The following is a 23,643-nucleotide window of genomic DNA, read 5'->3' as shown; positions in this document are numbered from 1 at the left end:
GATTGTGCCAACTGATGCAGAAAAAACATCTGGTAAAATCCAAAACTTACTTATGACTTAAAAAAAAAAAAAACAAAAAAAAAAAACAAAAAACCTTAGTAAGTTAGGAATAGAGGAGAAACTACCTCAACTTAGTAAAGAGCATCTGGTGAGTTGAACCAGGTCACAAAGATATGAGTTCAGTCCATAAAAATCTATTTCTATATACCAATACTAATCATGTGGAAACTGATATTAAAAAACAGTATCATTTATAATCACTCCAAAGAAAATGAAATCCTTAAGGATATACTTGGCACAACATGTATAGAATCTGCATGCTCACAACTGCAAAATGTAGATAAGTGAAATCAAAGATCTAAGTAAATAAAGAGACATACTATGTTCAATGGAGCCTAAGACTCAATGTAGAAAATAAGTCAATTCTTTCCAAATTGATGTACAGGTTTAATGCAATTTCTATCAGAATCCCAGCAAAGTTTCTTGTAGACATAGGCAAAACTTATTCTAAAATTTACAAGAAAAGTCGAAAGAACTAGAATAGCTTAACACTCTTGAAAAAGAATAGATATCACTTTACCTAATATTAAGGCTTAGGATATCGCTATAACAATCAAGAAATTTGGTACTGGTGAAGAGATAGACACATCAATTGAGCAGAATAGAGAACCCAGAGATATACACATACAAGTATGCCCAAATGATTTTTGATAAAGTCGAAAAGTACTTCAATGGAAGAAGAATACTTTTCAACAAATGGTGCTGAAGCAATTGAACATCCATAGGCTAAACCTTGTATCTTATATAAAAGTTAACTCAAAATGGATTACAGATTTAAATGTACACACAAAACTATAAAATGTTTAGATAAAAAGCATAGGTGAAAATCTTTGGGATCCAGCAATAGGCAGAGTTCTTAGATTTAACACCAAAAGCATGACCCATAAATGGAAAAATTGATAAATTGTACCTAACCAAAATTTAAAACCTTTGTCCTAGAAAAGATCCCAATTAAAATGATGAAAAGACAAGCTACAGAGTGAGAGAAACTATTTGCAAACCATGCATCCAACAAGAGCAGTATGTAGAGTTTATCAAGAACTGTCAAAACTCAACAGTAAAAAAAAAAAAAAAAAAAGACAAAAATGCAATTAGAAAATGGGAAAAAGACAAATGGAAATTTCACTGAAGAGGATATATAAATGGCAAATAAGCATATGAAAAGATGCTCAACTTTACTAGGGATTAGGGAAATGCAAATAAAACCATAATGCGGTATTACTATTTATGTATCAGAATGGCTAAAATAAAAAATAGTGACATAACCAAATGCTGGTGAGAACATGGAGAAACTGGATCTCTCTTACACTGCTCTCATATATGTACAATTGTACAGCCCTCTGGAAAACAGTGTGGCATTTTCTTATAAAACTAAACATTTAATTTTCCATATGACCCAGCAATTGTATTCCTGGGCATTTATCCCAGAGAAATGGAAATTTATGTGGAATTTATACACAAATGTTCACAGTAGCATTATCTGCAATAGCCCCAAACTGGAAAACAACCCAGATGTCCTTCAACAGATAAATGATAAAATAAACTGTAATACATCCATACCATGGAATTCTATTTAGCAATAAAAGGGAATGAACCAACGATACACACAACAACTTCAAGAATCCCTGGAGAATTAGACTGAGCGGAAAAAAGGCCAATCTGCAAAGGTTACATACTACAGGATTTCACTCATATAGCTTCCTTGAAATGATGCAGAACAGATCAGTGGTTGCCAGGGATTAAGGACAGGGGGTGGGGAAATGGGGATGGGAGAAGATGTGGTGATACGGCCTTGTGGTGATACAACTGTCTATCTTGATTGTGGTGGTATATACACAAACATACACATGTGAAAAATTGCATAGATCTAAATACACACACATACACATATACACATAGACAAGGACCAGTAAACAGGAAAATCTGGACAATATCAATATCCTAGTGTGCTACTGTATTACAGTTTGGTAAGATGTTACCTATTATTTCTTACAACTGTGTCAGTCTACAAAATCTCAATAAAGTTTAACCTGATAAATCCATGTATTTCATGTATAGTTATAAGTTCATCACTCCTGTAAGCATTTATTGAGCTGCTTCTATGTATGATGTGTCAGCTTTTGTGTGGGTGGGTGGAGGTGGGAAGACAGAGTGGGCAATCTACAAAGGAGTACTGAATAGAAACCCCATCTTCCCTGATGTCACAACTCTAAATACATAATGTATTAGTGATTTTTTTTTTTTAACACATGTGTCCTTCACTACAGACTGTGACTGTTTTAACCACTCTACCTCCAGTGCCAAAACGTCTCGAACATAGTAACTTTTTAATTAATACTTGAAGGAAAATGGGGCACCTGGGTGGCTCGGTGGGTTAAGCATCTGACTTTAGCTCAGGTCATGATCTCACGGTTGGAGAGTTTGAACCCCGCGTGGGGCTCTGTGCTGACAGCTCAGAGCCTGGAGCCTGCCTCAGGTTCTGTGTCTCCCTCTCTCTCTGTCTCTCCCCTGCTCATGCTTTGTCTCTGTCTCTCTGTCTCAAAAATAAATAAACATAAAAAAAAATACTTGAAGGAATGATTAAATGAAAATAATCAATAGAAAGGGGGATAAACACCACCAAATGGTTAGAATATAGTACAAAAAATAGTGACATGATGAAAAGTGCTTATGAAAACAGAAGGGAATACTAAGTGTTGTCTGGGAGAATTAAGGGAAGGAATCTTTCAATTGGGTCTCACGAGAGGAGATGGGGAAGGGAAAACCAGGCCAGGCAGAAGGAATTGAGCATTCAAAAACACAGTCCTATCAGAAGAGCATAGGATTCCCTGGCACCAGCAGAGACTTTGTTGTGCTTGAGCTTAGAGTTCTCTCCTTGGAGAGGCCAAAAAAGGATGAGGCCAGGAGTGACTGTGGATGCTATGTGAAGGCAGTTCGGGCTCTTGCATGAACAATGTGGGGACGCTGGAGTTTTTGAAGCCACTAGATGATGCTCAGATTTGTCTTTTAGAAAGTTAATTTGGATGGCAGTGAGGAGGATGCACAGCAGGGAGGAGGGAGAGAGGCTGAGAAACCAACACAAGGGCTTGAAGTGAATGAAAATTCTCAGTTCTTCATTGGATTCAATTTACCAAAAACCTCAGTTCCCAAAGGTACTGAGTTTGTGGAAGCTAAGTCTTCATAATTACTGGCGTGAATGGTTTACAGCCTTGTTATCCTTAAATCTGTGTAATGAATCCTATCATAGGACTGTGAAGTGGAGACATTTATTGAGAACTTTAGTTGTTCTTTTCTGCAGATTCTTCCAATACAAACATGCTACTTAGTTGATTTGAAACTCCCCCTTTTCCCAATTTCTAAAACTTTGAAATAATAGACTATTCTTCATATTTCACAAAACCTTGCATGTCGTGGTCGATTTATTAATATTTTGACCATCAACAATGATCATTTCCACATGCTATTGAAGAATGGCCCTTATTTCTCTTAAAACACAAAGTGACTATTTTAGCAACAGGTAGGAACTTTGGTAACTAAAATATTGATCTTTGTAGAGAATAAATTATAAGTCTGAATTATGGAGAATAAGTACTTTCCACACAATTTCTGTGCACACATATAATTGTGACAACATGTAGATACAGTTGAACGGTCTGTTGACCGTTGAAGGCTACGTTGAAGGCTGCCTGCCTTCCTCTCCACCCCCAAAAAAAGAGGTAGAAAGAAAATTCTCTATAGGTTGGAGCTGGAAGAAGAGCAAAGGCGTTAAATAGAATTCCTCCTGGGCACAAAGAAGTGACTTTCTCCCCACTGCTCTTTTCCTACCATGTGACAATTTTAACAGCTCTTTGCTGACAGCAAAGAGACAATCAGGGAATATGGATTATGAGAAGAGAATGGAAAGGTGTGGAATTTATTGTAGGTAATGCTTTTCTTCCATTTTGCAAAAAATAAAGACATTTCAGACAGCTCTGCATATAAAACTTCATAGATGGGTATGAAATGTTTTTTTTTTAACGTTTATTTTTGAGAGAGACCAAGTATGAGTGAGGGACGGGCACAGAGAGAGGGGGACACAGAATCTGAAGCAGGCTCCAAGCTGTCAGCACAGAGCCCGACGTGGGGCTCGAACTCACGAACCATGAGCTCGTGACCTGAGCTGAAGTCAGACGTTTAGTGGACTGAGCCACCCAGGCCTCCCTACTAAATGTTATTCTTTGGAAGTTTTTCATTATGGAAAATGTCAAACATAAACGTTGATAGAGTAGTATGATGAACTATCTCATGCCCAGCTTTAATTTGTCAACTTATGGCCCACCCACTTCCCCACTCTGCTCTCCATTATTTTGAAGTAAAATAAATGCCATTTCATCCATAAACATTTCAGACTGTACATATAAAAAAAAACTTTTGAAAACATAATAACTATGCCACCAGTGTACCTAAAGTTTAACAATAAAACTTTAATGTCATCAAATATAAGGTCAAAAATTTAAATTTCCCAGATTGCCTATTTCTTTTTTATTCTACTGTCCTTTATCCAAGTCAAAGTCAGGTACAAATAGTTATTTGTCCAAATTTTATTTTAATAGCAATAATACATCTTAAAAATTAAACTTATAAGTTTTAACAAATTTAAATAATTAAATCTAATATAAAAGGAGTGAGTAACCAGACTGTCACTCTAGCAGGACAATGTTGATCTGCACTGATATGAGTGCTACAAATGTATGGGCACATGGTCAAACTAAGCAAACTTAGGGGAGAAAAAAAAAAGTAAGGGGAAGGGTTGAGTTCAGTTTTGCCTGTTTTCAAAACATTTCCTTCTTTGCTCGTAGTTTTAACTACAAAACTGCCTATAATAATGGTTATAAGATTTTTATCAAGGAAGTCCACTAAACCGTGCTAACAAAACTCTTTTGTAATCCCTCATTTGCTTGTTTTAACATTTTCACTGTTTTACTTTAGCTAAAGACTTCCTCCTTCATTTGAAATTAGCTTGAAATCACAGGATTTCAGAGTTGGGAGGGACCGTGTGGCTTCCTCATCTCAGAGAGTCGGCGGCTTTGATATTATTATAATATTGGTGTTGCCAGTGAGAAGCTAGCTTGAGGCATCAAACTGCTGATAGTTACAGACTATATTCTAATTCGTTAAAAGACACTACTCTGTAAAAATGGTAAATAAAAGTTTCATTAGTACAACATAAAATAACTTTGAATTTTATTCTCTTAGAAAGCTTGGTAAAGTTAATATTTTCTCCAGGGTGTTGAAAAGATCTTTTTATACAAGAAGGAAGTACATTTAGTTCAAATTTTGAAAGAATAAAGGTTAGAATAAAGGTTCTCATCCTGAGAAGCCTGCAGAAATGAACATAGTAAATGCCAGACTCTTCCCTCAGATAACATAACAAAGAATTATAAACTTGTGTGCTATCAGTAAACAAAATATGTAATACATATATCAGATGGTACTCTGTTGTGAGACATTGTAAAACCCAATTAGAAATTATTAGGTCTTCAAAAATTTGGATATCAAGTTCTATTCATATTTCTCAGGTTTAAAAAGTAAAGACACACACACACACACACACACACACACACACACACACATGCTTGTCCCTTCCACATGCATTGGTAAAATCTAGATAGCACTTCTGGGTGGAGTAAAATTCATCAAAAACAAAAATTTGTTATAGAAATTCAGGATTCTCAGTGTACTCCATATATGTGACATTTTACACTAAACCTAGGACTTAGAATACCCAGAAATAATTTTAAATACTTATTGTTTGATATGTACAGGGAACTGCATTAGGTGCGTTAGTAAACCACAGAATAAAATGTCAGAATGATACCAAATTAAACTCGCAATACATTTAATTTAAAGAAAGTACTTAACGACAGTAATTTAGAGATGGCAATTTTGGAGATTTAGTGTTGTCTTCTAAACTCAGAGAGTCTTGTAAAAATTCCCTAGAACTTATTTGTTCCAAGTTCTACAACATAAGAAACCCTGTATACACTTACAAATTTAGAACATTGACAATGGCCTGACTTCTGATCCTGTTTATTTTTATTTTTTCTTTAATGTTTATTTATTCTTGAGAGACAGACAGACAGACAGAGCATGAGTGAGGGATGGGGCAGAATGAGAGAGGGACACAGAATCCAAAGCAGGCTCCAGGCTCTGAGCTGTGAGCACAGAGCTCGACACGGGTCTGGAACTCACTCGAGCTGTGAGATCATGACCTGAAGTCAGACACCTAACCGACGGAGCCACCCAGGTGCCCCTATTTTTAATATTTATATTGACTTCACTTATTTCCCCCCCCCGGAGTCCCTAATGTACTAATGGCCCTTTATCCTGTGTACATTCCAATTTTTTCCTTCTCATTTGCCAAAATTTGCCAAAGTTCTTGATTCTTTCAAAACAAAGTAAAAGCAAGTGTCATAGTATATGTAATCCACTAGATTCAGGTAAGGCAATTATAGAGCTGATTTGTTCAGTTACTATACAAACAGCAGGTGAAAATCTCTGTTAATATATAGAACAGACGGAACACCACATTCTAACACAACCATCCATCTTACCTGGGTCACAAGGGAGAAGCAGTGTTCACATCAACAATACCTATTCATACTTTGACAATGATGGAACTTCCGTCTGAGAAATGTGGTATCAGTACTATCACTTTACGGTATGTTCAATAATATGAAAGATATGTGGCAATTAGAACTTTTTGATCTCACAGTCCTATTTTTTTATCACTTGCATGCATCTCTCTCTCTCTCTCTCTCTCTCAATACATATCAGAAACTAGTGAAAATAACCAATAAAATTTTTTTTCTTAACTGCAAAAGAAATCATGCTTTATTAATACTACTAACAGTATTATAGCCTTTTAAATGGTAACAGTAGTTTACTTTCCCACACTTAACAATACTATATCTAGTAAGGCTATTTCTCTTTCTATCATGCTTTCTGAAAGTCTGGAGGCCCCTGTTATAGTTTCATTTTTTTTTTTTTAGTCCTTCATTGAATCACTTGGTTAACTTCTAAGTCCTCTTGTTAACTTCTCATTAATACCCAGGCACCCCTTCACCTTGTCAAGGACAATTAACAATTTTAATTTGTTTTTTCTAAAATGCTAGCCAGTTAAGGATCACTTGGCAAATTTTATAAGCTTGGTCTACTCAATCACCTAGCCATTACATAAAATGTTGAAAACCAAAACCTACTAAACCTACTAAAAACCTTCTACACTTGCATTCATATTTACTGTAGTGAAATAAATTTGAAGTAGAACTTTCAGTATGGTGAGAATAAAAATATCTATTTTTTAGGGTCAGATCAGGATACAGTTTTTTTTAAATTTTTTTAAATGATTATTTATTTTTGAGACAGAGAGAGACAAAGCATGAATGGGGGAGGGTCAGAGAGAGAGGAAGACACAGAATCCGAAGCAGGCTCCAGGCTCTGAGCTGTCAGCACAGAGCCCGCTGCGGGGCTCGAGCTCACAGACCATGAGACCATGACCTGAGCTGAGGTCGGACGCTCAACCAACTGAGCCACCCAGGCGCCCCATGGGTACAGTTTTTTTTTTTAATACAAAATAGAATAAATTAAGGTGGCTGAAATATAGCCTTTATAATAATGGGAACAAAATATTCATTAATTAAAAGACTGTAGTAATTGACTACTTTGGACAAATCCAAAGTCTTTCTCCTTTTAATGATGATCCTAGCTTAGAACCAAGAGGTTTGAATGAAAAAATTGAAAAACAGCAAAAAAATCCTGAATAGGCAGAAATATAAGAGGAAGGAAGGCTGGTGATAGTCTAAGGGAAAGAGAGCTGGAGTTCCTCTGGAGCAGATGAGGGCCAAGGAAAAAGCCATGTGTTTAGGGAGATAAGTATGCAGCCTTGTTGGTTGACAGAATTGTCGACATTATTAGCTTGTGCTTCTAGTGGGTGGGGAAAGAGGACATATTCTTTAGCAATGGGAGCCTTTGTTGGGACATAAAGTAGAATATGCTATTCCCCCACCCGTTTTGAAAACGAAACAAAACATGATCTTGGAAACCATGTTGTGATGGTCCATCTGCTGTAGAATCTTCTGACTGGAAAAACTAGAGTTGTACTGGGGATAGAATAACTAAGGAGCCATTTAGAACAATTTGTGAGAATAAAAACTAACCCCCCCAAAATCCACCTTGAATATCCATAAAGCACTGCTGGCTTGAAATGATGTGGAGGCAGTACATTTAGGCACAGAAATTCGAATGTGTTTATACATTATTATGACATACTGCTGTTAAAATAAAAAAAAAAAAGCTTATAAAAACAATAATGCCATATAACCTTCATAATCACTATTTTTATTTTTTAAATGTTTATTTATTTTGAGAGAGAGAGCATGAGCCAGGGAAGGGCAGAAAGAGAGAGAAAGAGAGAGAAAAAGAGAGAGAGAGAGAGAGAGAGAGAGAGAGAGAGAGAGAGAGAATCCCAAGCAGGCTCTGTGCTGTCAGCACGGAGCTTGACTGATGGAGAGGTGGGGAGGTGTTCAACCTCACAAACCATGAGATCATGACCTGAGCCAAAATCAAGAGTTGGAATGCTTAACTGACTGAGCCACCCAGGCAACCCCCAATCGCTATTAAAAAAAAAAAAAATTATAAAAAAGTCTGGGAGGTTATATGTCAAAATACATTTAGGTATAGAAGATAACTTTTACTTTCTTCTAATTACTCATCTACATTTTCTATTTATTAAAATGAAAGGCACATATTGCTTATAGAGTTGTTAAAAATTACTGACGAGCTCTCTTGGGTCAAGGGTTTCCCACCTTTTGTAGAGAATAGGAGAAAACATTAAAGGGAACAAGGGAGACATCTGCTTCCATTTCTACTCATTTACCAACAAGTGTTCTTGCTGGGAACTCCAAACTTCAGGACTCACAAGGAAGTGATTTCATAACATCTTACAACAGGGTAATTTATAATTTCAAAGTGACATATAGTCATCATTGTTACTTTTAACCAAATACCGTGCAGATTACAATGTTTCCACAGTGCCTGTTACCCCATAATGAATTGCTAACAAATTTCTATTCTATAGAAAACACAATAATCATCAGTTCGGGGCATCTTTTAGAGAAAAAAATATTTATATTAAAAACTTCAAACAGATCTATGAACTAATTTTTAAGCAAAATACTGTACTTGAGTTGCCAATATTATTAGCACTCAAAAGACACACCTTGAATAATTAGCAGAAAAATGGACTCAGCAAGGCATAACTGATAGTCTATGTATTACATCACACTGCTATGCTTTGGAGAGGAAAAGGCATTTAAAAGCAATGGCAAAGATGTACAGCACACAGCTAAGAGAGTGAAATATTTATATAGGATGGAAAGACAGAATATCATCTTTCTATATATGCCTGAGGTAATTCAAGGTATTTTCTAATTCTGTCTATATTGCTACTAATTAGCAATAATACTATGAATTCTATGTTGAGGCCATTCAATGTAAGCTTCCTCCATTTTTCTCCATTCCGTCTTAAAATTTCTCTATATACTCGGTTGACTTCATTCTTTAGTCTTCTTTTACAGGTTAACCACCTCTCCCCCAACAACACCAAAAAATGGCCTTTTAATTCTGTATCCTACTACCTTCTCATTTCATTAATCCACTCTTCTTACTTTTCTTAAATCTTCCACTTCACTGACTCCTTTTGGCCTACGATATGCTCAAGGTATCATTTACTGAGAGGACAGGAAATTTTCCCGAGGGTCCATTAGCTCTCAACTCCTAATCTCCAAATCCAACAGAATCCTTCTCAGGTCGTTATCCTTCCATATCACAACCTTTATGGAACGTCTTGTTTCTTGGCTTGTGTGGCACCTTCCTCCAGAAGCTCTTTTCCAACTCACCTCTCCTGGCTCATCTTCTTTCGCTTACCTCTTAACACAAGGGTCTGTAGTAGACCCCTTCTCTTCTCTCTGCACTTCCTCTTATTGATCGGATTTACTCTTATGCTTTCAGCTATCTCTCCTAAAATGCCAATGTCCTCAATAAATCTCACACGCTGCTTTTCTTCTTTGCATTGGGGCTGTCCTAGTTCCAGAACCTCATTACCAGTCCAGGTTCTCATTCCTAATCTCTTTCTTTAAGTTGCTTTACCAACTTCTGATGGAGTCATCTTTCAGAAGCTCTGATTGCATCAGTCTCTTCTATTCAAGCACCTTAAATGGCTCCCCACTATCTACTGTTCAAAGTTCAAACCTTTTTGTACATGATTCAAGGGCCTTTGATTTTCCACTGTCCCTACATATCCTATATTTATTCACAATGCCTGAGCCAGGCAAAAAAAATACACCGTGTCTCACCACACCTGCTGAAAAGCTACCTAGTGTTCAAGACTCAGCTCAAATTCTATCTCCAAGTTACCCCATCTCCCTAGTGCAGAAGCGATCTCTTCCTTCCTCTCGTATAGGTAATTAACTTCTTGTGGCATTGATGCCATGTTGCCTTACTTTTAAAGAACATGAACATTTCTTGATTCCATTAATTGAATATGACTAGCAGTAGAAATATTATTGACTTATCTGTACTCCACAGTATCTTGAATATAGCAGGCAGTGTTGGACTCAGATTACATTCACTTAGAATTAGAGACTTCTTATCCAGGATCTGAACTAAATCTTGCCTCTGCCTTACTTCTGCAGAACAGATGTGGGAAACAAATTAGCCAAATAAGCACAACTGTGTGTGTGTGTGTGTGTGTGTGTGTGTGTGTGTGTGTGAGATGGTTGTGAATAAATTACTCAAAAGAAATAATTTCCAAGTACTTCCATATGAATTATTTTACAAAAATAATTATGAGAAATTCTACTCCTAGGTATATATACAAAAGAACTAAAAACATATATTCACACAAAAACTTGCATAAGAATGTTCATAATAGCCCCAAAGTGGAAACAACTCAAATGTCCATCAACTGATGAATGGATAAACTGGTCTATCCATCTGATGGAATATTATTCACCCATAAAAGAGAATGAAGCATTGACACATGCTATAGCACAGATGACCCTTGAAAACATTATGCTGAATGGAGAAGTCAGATCCAACAATTCACATGTTATGATCCCATTTATATTAAGTGTTCAGAGTAGGCAAATCCATAAAGACAGAAAATTAGTGGTTGCCAAGAGATGGGGGTAATTGAGATAGGATGCTTTTTAGAGTGATGGAAATGTTTTGAAATTAGTGATGATGGTTGCATAACATTGTGAATATACTAAAAACTTGAATTTTGCACTTGAAAATGACAAATTTTATGTTATGTGAATTTTATCTTAACTGGAAAGAGGAAAAATGTGTGAGTTTCACACACTCACACACACACACACCCCTCCAAATAATTCAATTTGGATCTGTGGTATAAAGAAAAAGAGGTCTCACTTTTAAGTCTGCACATCTGGGTTTAAGTCAACTCTGCCACTTACCTACTAGCTGTGTGATCTTAAGTATATCACTTACCTTCTCTCATCCTCAATGGTCTCATCTATAAAGTGAGAACAATAATGCCTCACAAAGCTGTGAGACTCATGAAATAATGTGAAATCATTACATAAATTCTAAAGCCCCTTATAAATGAAAAATATTATTATTGTGCATGCTTAAAATTATTTTTAAAAATCCTAAACTGTATTGAATAGTCCATAATTTCAACTTTTTATCATTGGTATGTTATCTAAGCAGCTTTTCTTGTTATATGTGGATGGCATCTTGGACTTATAGCACTTATCCTGTGGACACTAATAGTACTTTACAGAGTTATTTAACCGTGATCTCTGTGACAAAAGGTAGTATACAAAACCAAGCATCAGCACAAAATCCAAAGCACTGACTAGACATTTCCAAGTATCCATACTTTCACAAATGTAAAACATTCTGTATTTTAAAAGTTGACATCTCGGTGTCCTTTATGCTCAATACAAAGGAAGGCATGTACAAAAAATAGTGGGAGGGTAAACTGGTGCAGTCACTATAGAAAACAATACGTAGGTTCCTCAAAAGATTAAAGATAGAGTACCATATGATCCAGCAATGCCACTCTTGGATACATATCCAAAGGAAATGAAATCACTACCTTGAAAAGATATCTGCACTCTCATGTTCATTGCAGCATTATTTACAATAGCCAAGACATGGAAATAATTCAAGGGTTCATCAATGAATGAATGGATAAAGAAAATGCAGTATCTGTATACAATGGATTATTATTCAGCCTTAAAAAAGAAGGAAATCCTGCCATCTGTGACAACATGGATGAACCTTTAGGGCATTATGCTAAGTAAAATAAGCCAGAGAAAAAAACACTGTATGATCTCACTTACATGTGGAATCTAAAAAAAAGTGAACTCATAGACACAGAGAATTTATTGGTGGTGGCCAGAGGCAGGTGGTGGAGGGTGGGGAAAAATGAGAGAAGGTGGTGCAAAGGTAAACACTTATAAGACAAACATGTTCTGCGGATGTAATGTACAGTCTGGTGATTATAGTTAATAATATTGTATATTTGAAAGATGCTAAGAGTAAATCTTAAAAGTTCTCATCACAAAGGAAAAAAAGTTTATGTGAGGTGAATGGTGTCAGTTACTTATTGTGGTGATCATTTCACAATAGATACATAACTCATATCATTATGCTGTACACCTTGGACTAATAGAATGTTACAGGTCAATTATACCTCAATAAAACTGGAAAAACAATGGGAGTTTGCTTAAAATTTTTTTTTCATTTGTTTGTCCTATATGCTCTTTGGCATCAATACAAGGAAGGCATGTATATTTCAAAAGAGAGGAGATTCATTGAGAATTAAAACAACAGACATCCAAATGAAGTAACAAGTATTGTTATGTTTAAGCTTTGAGTATATATTTTGTTTTCCCTAATAGAATTCCTTAACAGTTTTTGAGGTTAGGGATCATATATAAGTAACTTCAATATCCCTTTACAGAGCCTAACGTTATACACAGTAGGCATTTATACTTAGGTTACTTAACGAATTGGGTAAGAATACTTCTTGATTACATAAAACTTATTGATCATATTTAATCTACAGTGACAGGATGGAAAGTTGTTAATATCAAAACTAAACCTCTCCAAGGGCAGCTGGCTATTTATTAATGAAGGAAATAAAATCATACACACACACACACACACACACACACACACACACACACCGTTTCTCATAAAGGAAACACGTCAATCTATATTCAGTTATAAAACTGTCTTCATTTGCCTCACATTTTTCTTTACGTGAGGTGACACCTGACCCAAATTGGAAAAACATTCATGTCTCTTCAATATTAGGAATGTTGACTTTACTTTAGATAGGCAGGATGAAACAGATTTACTTTCTTTTCCTTCACATCAAGGTCAGGTGCCTCAGAATTCTTCGAGGAACCGTGTAATATTTAAGTGTAAGATGTGGTCCTTGTACTCAAAATGTTTACATGATTAGTGAAGGTAAAACTGAATGATTTAAGATACTATGCACATTTTCTTTCACTGGCTTGCTAACTTAAAAATCTGGGATTCTGCAGCAAAATTGAGTTTACTTCAAACAGGAAGTGAAACTTTACACAGGGTCTTGAAGAAAAGGTAAAATTTGAATAGGCAGAGAGAAGGAGGGCTTTTGGGTGAAGTAGATACAGTACGGGAGGCGCAGACTCTGAGGACTATGGTGTGTTGCAGAGACAGACTGACCTCAATAGAGCAGAAAGAGCGAAGAACATAGGAAATGAAGCTGGATAAGTAGTGTGGGACAGATTAGCAAGGGCGTTGAAAGTCGAGCAGAAGAGGTTAGATTTAATGTGGTGGAAAACATGGAACCAGTGAAGCTTTCTGAAAAGGGGAGGAGTAGCATTTAAAGAAGGTTAATCAGGATGAGCTGGAAAAAAACAGATGGAAATGAAGGAAGGCAGCTATGGTAATCCAGGAATGAGGCCATAAGGGTCTGAGTAAGACAGGTGCACAGAGATACACAGATCTTCCAGTGGCAATGTGCTGGGCCTTGAGACTGTAAAATTAGGGGGTACCAGAAGCGAGGATGAGACACAGACTAATGTAACGGCTGCCTACTAGGTAAAGAAGTTGCACGACAGATTAAGACTTGGATATTTCCAACACTAAAAATATACTCACAAAGCTTAAATGTCTTTCAAATACCCTATAAGTAGTTTCATTGCTTTCTTTGGTGAATTTACCGTAGGTGCCCCCAGATTTCACATCTGCTTTGTTAACAGCCCTATGAAAGTCTGCTTATGTAACGATTGGTTGTTTTTCAATACATAAAGTTAACTGACCCATTACAGGATATGAACCCCCTGACACTAAGACAGTGAAAACAAAAACATTCTTCTTTATATTCAAGTGTATATATTCTTTATTGTCTGGTTCCACCCAAATAAAGCCAAACCAAACCAACACTCCTAACAAACCTAACTTTTTTTGAGCTGATCTAAAATCTTGAGACACAGTTGTAACTTTATGATAGTGATCCAGTCGGAAGAAAACAAATTCTGTTGAGAAAATAAATTAAGAAATCAACACTTTGCCATGTTGCTTTCCTAAGCTGAGCTATATCAAATTGGGAGGAAATTCTCAGAAGTGAAAAACAACAACAGGGGTGCCTGGGTGGCTCAGCAGGTTAAGCCTCTGACTTCAGCTCAGGTCATGATCTCACAGTTCGTGAGTTCAAGTTCTACGTTGGGCTCTATGCTGACAGCTCAGAGCCTGGAACCTGCTTTGGATTCTGTGTGTGTGTCTCTCTCTCTGCCCCTCCCCACCCCATGCTCTGTTTCTCTCTCAAAAGTAAACAAACATTAAAAAAGTTAAAACAAACAAACAAACAAACAAAACCCTCCACCTGTTGGGATGAGCACTGGGTGTTGTATGGAAACCAATTTGACAATAAATTTCATATAAAAAACCCCCACATGTTTTTTAGTAACAGCCACGTTACTAAAGCTAAATTTGGCACATTCACTAATTTTTTATACTAATAATTACTTAAATCTACAGTCAACTCTTCCCCTGCTTCCCCTCTCCCCTTAGGATGGGCAGTATATAACGTGGTAAGAGGAGTAGTGTAAACAGGTAAGATATGTAGATTTCATTCATGTGTTCCCATGGTACTCCCTAAATACTTCTACTATGGTAAGACTGACTCTATTATCTATACATTATTGTATGTATTGTTTTATTTATCTTCCCACGACCATTTTCTGGTAGAACTGTGAAAAAGAACTGAAATGTCCCAAAACGGCAAAAGTAACCATATCTACTATCATTCGCCGAGCTCTTCTTTTACAACGTGCAGTCAAACTTGTTCCTTTAATACATAATTTCACTTGATCCTCACAACAATCCCTAAAGTAGGTACTATGATTGTGTCCATTTTACAGTTGAAGAAACCAAGGCTTCAAGAGTTAAGGGATTTGTATAAGGTCACAAAGTTAGTGAGCTGCATGTGGCAGACATGCTCATCTGATATGCTCTTGTTAATTATTATACTGCAAACCCCAAACATATGTTACTGAAACCAAAAGTAACAGATATAAGGAACCTGGACATGTTACTCACTGTGTAAAAGAGTTAGGGAGGAACATTTAATAACTGTCAGTGATACAAGTGTACAGGTTCCTTGACTCACTTCTAAGCTTTCCTTATACTGAAAACAGTGCACTCTATTCCTGAAGGACAGTGGGACACTGCTAGGGAATGAAGTTAACTGGCCTCTCTCTTAGAAGGACACTTATATTACATTGCTATTTGATGGTATTCACAGCATCTCAATATCTTCTCAATTTGGTTACATTTTTAAAAAATGCTATCACTGAGATCAGCCAGATCAAGACTAACTAGGCTGGTTGGTGACATCAAAATGCTTTTAAAAGTAATTTTTTATTCGACTATCCAACTGAGCAACCTATTTAACTTTTGCCAGTGACCCTGAAATAGAAACTAAACTTTGAGAGATACTTCTCAGTATATAAAATATATTCATAAGAAGACCCCTCTAATAATAACTCCCCACTGTTAATTCCCTCTTTATGCATCTGGGCAAAGATGTCATATTTCCTCTACAAAGCTTCCTTTTATGTTGCAACAGTAGGAATCTCAATTTCAAACCGAACCAATACAATCGAAAACTACAAACTCATTCACAAGGCATGATTGTTTTTATTAGGATTTTATATAAATTGCCTAAGCATGATGGGACACCTTACATTTTAACCCTGCAACACTTTAACTAGAGAGTAAAGCAGTTGTCGTTTAAAGTTCTGTGCGCCCCTCCCCTTTTTTTCTGCTAACACACGGTCTTCCGCAAAATGGTCAGTGTGATCTTGGCAGACTGTGCAAGGAATACGACCAAGGTAAAGTAAAGAACCGAACATTAAGCAGATGTCAAGTGATTCAAAGTTTAACATTTGTCACCTGTGTATGAAACCAGCAGTTTTAAATGGTTACAAATAAAATATGTACAAATTAATAGATGCAGTTAGTAACTTCCACTCTTCCAACCAGTGGCGCTTTGGCAGGCAGCCATATAATCTGCAATAATCTGTCACTACCGTGAAGCCCCACCTACTTCCTCTGCCCCACCCCTATGCAAGCGATGACTGGGATATTTGTGGAGCGCTGATATAACAATCTATAAAAGGCCTCCCTATCTATAAAAGCTGAAACATAAACTGTAAAGTGTTTAACGTTCATAAATTAAAAAAAAAAAACCCACATGCTCTATACCATCACATTTCAAAGATTATTTGAAAGTTTTAATTTCCTTATTTATATATCAGAAGGCTAGAGGCCTCAAATTGGTCACATCCACGGCAATGCTTCTCGAATGAAAATGCATCCGTATGTACAATTGTTAGACTTTAATTTACACATCTAACACATACAGTATTAAGAGTTTGGAAGTCAGGATTATATACATTTCATTTAAACCTTGTTCTAAGAGCCCAGTGAAATTGGTAAAGAAATTATTAAAGTAGCTTTCCTGCCTTATAAAATATTTTGCATTAACTTTTCAACATAAAAACCACGAGCTGTTAAAAAAAATTATTTACTTTCCTACTTCATCTAATTTCATTTTATGGACGAGAGTAGTCCCATAAATTATTACCTCATGGATAAGATATTTTTATACTTTAATAAGTAAATAACCTTATGTACTAAAACAAAACAGAAAAATTATAAAACAAGGCAAATGTGATCAAATCTTCTGACTCTTCTGTCTGTAAATTTGGTATAACATTCAAGAAATTGCTCTGCTTTCTATCCTATTTTCCCTTGCTGGGAAAGAAGAAAATTAGGACATGGCCTTGATCTTTTTTAAGATATCTAGGATGAATAGGGTGCCATTTTGAGTAGCTTCATTTTGAAACACTGTTTTACAGGAATATCAATCACAAGCACAAACTACACCCATTTAACAAAAATAGCCTTCATTGTATTTAAAATTTTTGTTTAAAAGACTCTTCTGACAAGATTTTGATATTTTGTTTGCAGCTCAGCATTTACCTCACTTATCTAGAAGAAAAAAAAAATTTCTGAAAAAAATTCCCACTATTTATTTGTAGAATATCAAACTACAAATTAAAATAAATAGAGCACAGGAATCCAGTGATATTTGAGGTTGATTACTCTCAGCTGGACGTTGAGCTAAGGCCATAAATATTCACACGAAATTCAAGAAATAGTTTATTAACAAAGTTTAGACACAAACCATATTTATAATAAGACGCTAAATGTAAAACAAAACACGAAGCTTACTCACAGTAGATCTTCTCAAATGCACGTCCTGCATCTCCAATCCGACATATTAAATACTTTAAAAATTCTTTATTTAGCTCCAACAGTAAGTTAAGATTGCCCCAGAGATGGCTCTCTTTAAAAAGCTGCCACTTTTTCATTAGGAAAAATAAAACTGAGCTCAGCTTAAGTTGTAAGAACACCACCACGCTATCAGCACCTTCATTCCGAGAAAGGAAGTTATTATAGACACAGTTTTATACATGAGGCTTAAAGAAAGTACTTCCTGGTCAGATAGCTAACGTTAACAGCATTACATTAATGTATACAGCTTTATGTTTTGACATTTTGGGAAGAAGTTTCTAAAAACTTTTCCTGACATTTTTTTCCCCAGTCCCTACAAAAGAGGAAAACTCGCTCGAGCTAAACAAATCTTAGGTAAAAATCTATGAAATTCTATCAATACCTACCATTATGGTATCCTGTAAATATTAGAACTGCCCATTATTATTGATAATAATACTAGTGTAAGTTTTAATTACACTTATGTACTCTCCATTCCCCCTCTCCCCATGTGCTAGAGGAACATTTCAGGGGACACAAGATTAGAAGGTAAAGAACTCAAAGAAGGACAACTCACCAATTCCTTGATAATGAGGAAGAGGAAAATAACCATTCACATTTTATTCCTCAAATTTAAAGATCATTCTCTTTTAAACATAAATTTAAAAACTTCAAGAAGCGTTGTACAGTCCTAATAAGGAACTGCAGATAAAAACAGCATGACCTGGGTGCTGCACATTACTATGGGTATTGCAAGCTGAAAGCATTTCCTGTTAGGACGCCCATTGGTTCCCACAGGTGCAAGTGCCTATGGGTGTTGCCGATTTACTCTTCCTTTTGCAAGTGAACCACTAAGGGAGATTTCAGGTTGGCACAATCAATGCTAAGAGCTGTTAGGGCAGAACTACCTTGGGCTAATTCAAGAGCCTCCCAAACCTGGTTGATTGTAAATGGACGATTAGCTAATTCAACAGGGCTGGAGAAAATTTACATCAACAGACTTTCATTATTTTTCTAAGATGTGCTATCATTAAGAATATATGTAACTTCACTCAACGAATATGTAAATTGCTTTCTCTGTACAAAGCACTGTTCTAGGCACCAGGAACACAATAATGAACAAAACAGGGGTGCCAGGGTGGCTCAGTCAGTTAAGCGTCCAGCTTCGGCTCAGGTCATGATCTCACGGTTCGTGGATTCAAGCCATGCGTCAGGGTCTGTGCTGACAGCTCAGCACCTGGAGCCTGCTTCAGATTCTATATCTCCCTCTCTTGCTGCCCTTCCTCTACTTGTGCTCTCTCTCTCAAAAATAAACAAACACGAAAATAATTATTAAAAAAAATAATGAACAAAACAAAGTCCTTGTGGTCATTCACACACTATCTAGTAGACTTTTGACAATTTCATATATGATGAGAAAATTCCCATAAAGTAAAAAAATTGTACAGATATTTGGAAAGTCAATGGTAGTGCTCGTTATTAAAAAATATTGTCACTAAGGCCACCACCTTAAACCTAGAGGAACTTTTCCAGAACCTAGTACATAAAAGTAGGATTCTTTATATTTTCAAGGTTTCAAAAAAGCCAGGTTGGAGGCAATGGCATATGTTCCAGCAGGGAAAAGGAAAAACTTCTCACCATGAGTCACCAGTGACTAAGTACTTTTAATTCAGGCTTAAAACACATTTCAAATCGAATTACTTGTACATGCAGAAAACTGATAACCCCAAATCAATATCAGAAGCTCGATCTGACCAATTTTCAAGGTTAAAATTAGCACCTAAGACAAACAAACAAAGTGAAGTGCTTTTAATGAGCTAATGCCCCTGTAATGAATTTTATTATAATTTTGGTCTTATTACCCTCTGACGCTTAAGAGGTATGCCAGCAAGCTTCCATTAGATTTTGTTATGATAAACAGTTTTCTTAGATTTTAGCCAGACTGAGACACAATCATATGGTGTGGTGGTAGGAATGGCTTTTGTTTGCGTTCAATAACACACAAATATATTAAAATCATGTCTGCTCAAAGACAAATGTAAAACCCAGAGACAGTAAAACATACAGGTAAACTCTACTCTTCCAAGCTATGCCTTACACTTCCTCAGGATTTTACTTCCTATATTTAAAAAAATTTTTTTTCAACGTTTATTTATTTTTGGGACAGAGAGAGAGCATGAACGGGGGAGGGGCAGAGAGAGAGGGAGACACAGAATCGGAAACAGGCTCCAGGCTCTGAGCCATCAGCCCAGAGCCCGACGCGGGGCTCAAACTCACGGACCGCGAGATCGTGACCTGGCTGAAGTCGGACGCTTAACCGACTGCGCCACCCAGGCGCCCCATTCCTATATTTAAAATAACAAAACTTTCTAAATTTTAGCCAACAAATTGGAGGAATTCCCAAAGACAAACTGATCTACTTAGTCATTGAACAAATATCTATTGAGCACCTACTACATGGTAGGCACTCTTCTACAGGCAGGGATATGGCAATGAACAAAATCAAAATCTCTGCTTTCATAGTCTACATTGTAGGGTAGAAAGATAAGATAAACAAAATACTTGGTATGTCAGAAGGTAGTAAGCACTGTGGAGAAGAATACAATATGGAAGGTAGACATAACAATAAGTATTTGCTCACAGTTGCAAATTATATCACAAAGGAACTTTGCTCTGGAAGAGCAGAGTATTAGATCTCTCCCAGACTCTACCTCCGACTCAAGTTGAACAACCCCCAACCGCCTTCTGTTGCAAATGAAAGGGAATCTTATTTTATTTGTTGCTAATACCCAGAGAAAGGAAAACAAACTTCCAAAGACAGGGAGTTAGAACTCATTCCTTATAGATGAAAACATCATCAGGAAACAAAAGTAACAAATCCTAAATACCCAGAGTCAAAGGTCACTTTAGGGAATATTATCAAGCTGCATATGAACATACAAGTTTCCAAATACTTGCTAGCACTGGCATTGACTTTACCAAGTGCCAGGGTCAGAAGTGAATTCTTCACTTAAGAATTATTTCTGGGGCGCCTGGGTGGCTCAGTCAGTTAAGTGTCCAACTCTTGATTTTGGCTCATGTCATGATCTCAAAGTTTGTGAGTTCGAGCCCTCTGTCAGGCTCTGTGCTGACAGTGTGGAGCCTGCTTGGGATCTCTGTCTCCCTTTCTCTCTACCCCTTCTTGCTCTCTGTCTTTCTCTCTCAAGACAAACATTTAAAAAAGGAATTATTTCTGTTCTCTTCACCGGCAGCAATAATTATATTTAAATATTACTTTTGAACCTAAACTAAATATTTAAATTTAATACAATTCAACAAATATTTATTGAGCAGATACTAGTTGCAAGATACTTGGTTAGATGTGTAAGACACTGTCCTTTTAAGATTAAAAAGGTGGACACCTAGAAAAGATAAGTATGAACCCTATCATATAAAATCAGAGAGAATATTAACGTAATAAGAAAATACACAAAGTACTTAAGGAATTTAAAGGGAAGGGTAGCAAGGAGGATGATCAGAAAAGCCCTCACGGAAGGTGACCTGAGAGGTAGGTCTGAAAAAGCAAAAGCAGAAGGCATTCTAGGGAAGAGAAATGTCAGCAACAAAAGACCTGAAGATGTCAAGTGAGTAAGTGCTCAGTTAGTAAGTAGGCTGGTCTGGTGGGGGCATAGGATACACGTGCTCTGGTGCGTGCACGCGAGCACGCACACACACACACACACACACACACACACACACACACACACACATGGATTATGGAGCAATAGAAACTGAAAGACAGTTTGATAAATCTGGCCATGGGGAATTACTAAAGGTTTTGAACATGTGAATGACAAAATCAGAGCTGTGCTTTAGGGAGAGTGAGAGAGCCACAGTGTGTATCAGAAGGATGAAAAGGAGACTGGAAGACTGTCACAGCAGTCCTTCCCTAGCACCTTATGAAGGACCTCGTTAGTTCCTTCTTGGAACACTGAGAGGTATGAAGTGGAAAGTGTAGTGAGTTGAAAAATCAGATCTAGGTCACGGGGGTCAAGTCTGCACTGTCTGTCTGACCATGGGAAGTCATTTACCCTGTCTCAATTTCCCTATATGAGAATCTATTAATTATTCTTTTTGGAGTCAGGAGCCATCAGATTTAGCAACTGATTAGATGCTGGGAGTAGAGCAAAAACAACAAAAAAATTGTTTCGAGTGATTAAATGAACAGGCAGCTACCATTTATTAAACACTTTCATGTGCTTGTCAGTGTGCTTGGCACTTTACGTAAACTGCTTCATTTATTCCTTTTAAGAAGACTGTGAAGTATGTATTCTTATTTGGCCGATGAGAGAATGGAGAGCTTTAAGACTTAAGTAATTTACCCAGGGTAAACCAGCTGGCATAGTGACAAAGCCAAAGTAGATGCCTAGGTCTCCCTGAGCGTGAGGCCCTTTCTCCTTCCAATGTATCATGCTGTTTCTTATACGAGAGATAGATAATGCTAACATTCACTCACGTGTTCCAACTGAATCCCTGTCTCTTTCGGTGTGTAAGAAACAAAGTGTGAACGTAAACGTAATCTGCTAATTTGCTCATCATTAATCCATTCACTCATTCAATTCACATTTATAGAGCATCCTTCATACTTTGTGCCTGGTACTAAAGTTGGAATGGGGAAATGCAAGGATGAGCAAGACCTAGCAGTTCACTGCCTTGAAGTGCTCACTGGCTGCTAAAAGACAAGCAGGTGTCAACAAGGAACTGGTATGCAATGACAGAAGAGAACTTTTACACAAGAGACAATAGAAACATAAGGGTACAGGAAGCATAATATTGTAATTTTGTATCTGTGCTATTAATTCTTGACCTAGATCATTTAAAAACTACGTGTGGTTTTACACAAGAGACTCTTAAATACAGAGAACAAACTGAAGGTGGATGGTGGTGGGGGAGGGAAAGTGGATGATGGGCATTGAGGAGGGCACTTGTTGGGATGAGCACTGGGTGTTGGATATAACCGAATTTGACAATAAATTATATTTAAAAAATAAAATAAATGAAAACTATATGTGGTTTTTGCAAATATTTGAGTATTTACACACATACCCTTCAAAAAGTAAAGGTGAATGTTCACAACAGAATGGAAAATTGGCCATGAACTACGATTCTATTTTGTGTGTCTACTGCCAAACTACTTAGATTATTAGTTTATTTAAGAAAGCATTCTGGGGGCGCCTGGGTGGCTTGCTCGGTTAAGCGTCTGACTTCGGCTCAGGTCATGATCTCACGGTCCGTGAGTTCGAGCCCCGCGTCGGGCTCTGTGCTGACAGCTCAGAGCCTGGAGCCTGTTTCAGATTCTTGTCTCCCTCTCTCTCTGCCCTTCCCCCGTTCATGCTCTGTCTCTCTCTGTCTCAAAAATAAATAACCGTTAAAAAAAAAAAATTTAAGAAAGCATTCTGCCTTGGTTAGTGACATCTATTGTAATGGGTAAACAAAATCTATTTGAATTGTCCTGAGCCTTGATTGTTGTGGACATAAGCCAGTGTCATTAGAAGCTAAAACATATGAAAATAAATGCATAATGCCCAGACTCTTACTTTGATCTGGAAATAAAGGTTTATCCCATTGTCCATCAGAAATGGTGGATGGAAATAAAACTGAAATCTTCCAGTGGGCACTTTGATAATTCACTATAATATT

At 36.8% G+C, this 23,643-nt stretch overlaps 1 protein-coding gene across 3 annotated transcripts in view; it reads right to left on the bottom strand.

The window, feature by feature from the left end:
• Positions 1-23,643, bottom strand: part of TAOK3 (TAO kinase 3) — a 180,670-nt gene that overhangs the window by 152,012 nt on the left and 5,015 nt on the right. The window contains exon 1 of one of the 3 annotated variants that reach the window (XM_040443750.1): positions 18,542-18,649. The exons of 1 other annotated variant lie outside the window; for it this stretch is intronic. The gene's annotated coding sequence lies outside the window, so the exon portion shown is untranslated. Of the gene's footprint in view, positions 1-17,926; positions 18,149-18,541; positions 18,650-23,643 lie in introns of those variants that run through there. One more of the 3 variants, XM_040443749.1, reaches the window with a different exon arrangement.

The sequence above is a fragment of the Herpailurus yagouaroundi genome, unplaced genomic scaffold, assembly GCF_014898765.1.
Source record: "Herpailurus yagouaroundi ecotype Mexico unplaced genomic scaffold, PumYag 191, whole genome shotgun sequence".
Classification (NCBI taxonomy): Eukaryota; Metazoa; Chordata; class Mammalia; order Carnivora; family Felidae; genus Herpailurus; species Herpailurus yagouaroundi.
The sequence above is the reverse complement of the archived record's forward strand: the minus strand, read 5'-3'. Positions and strand labels throughout refer to the sequence as shown.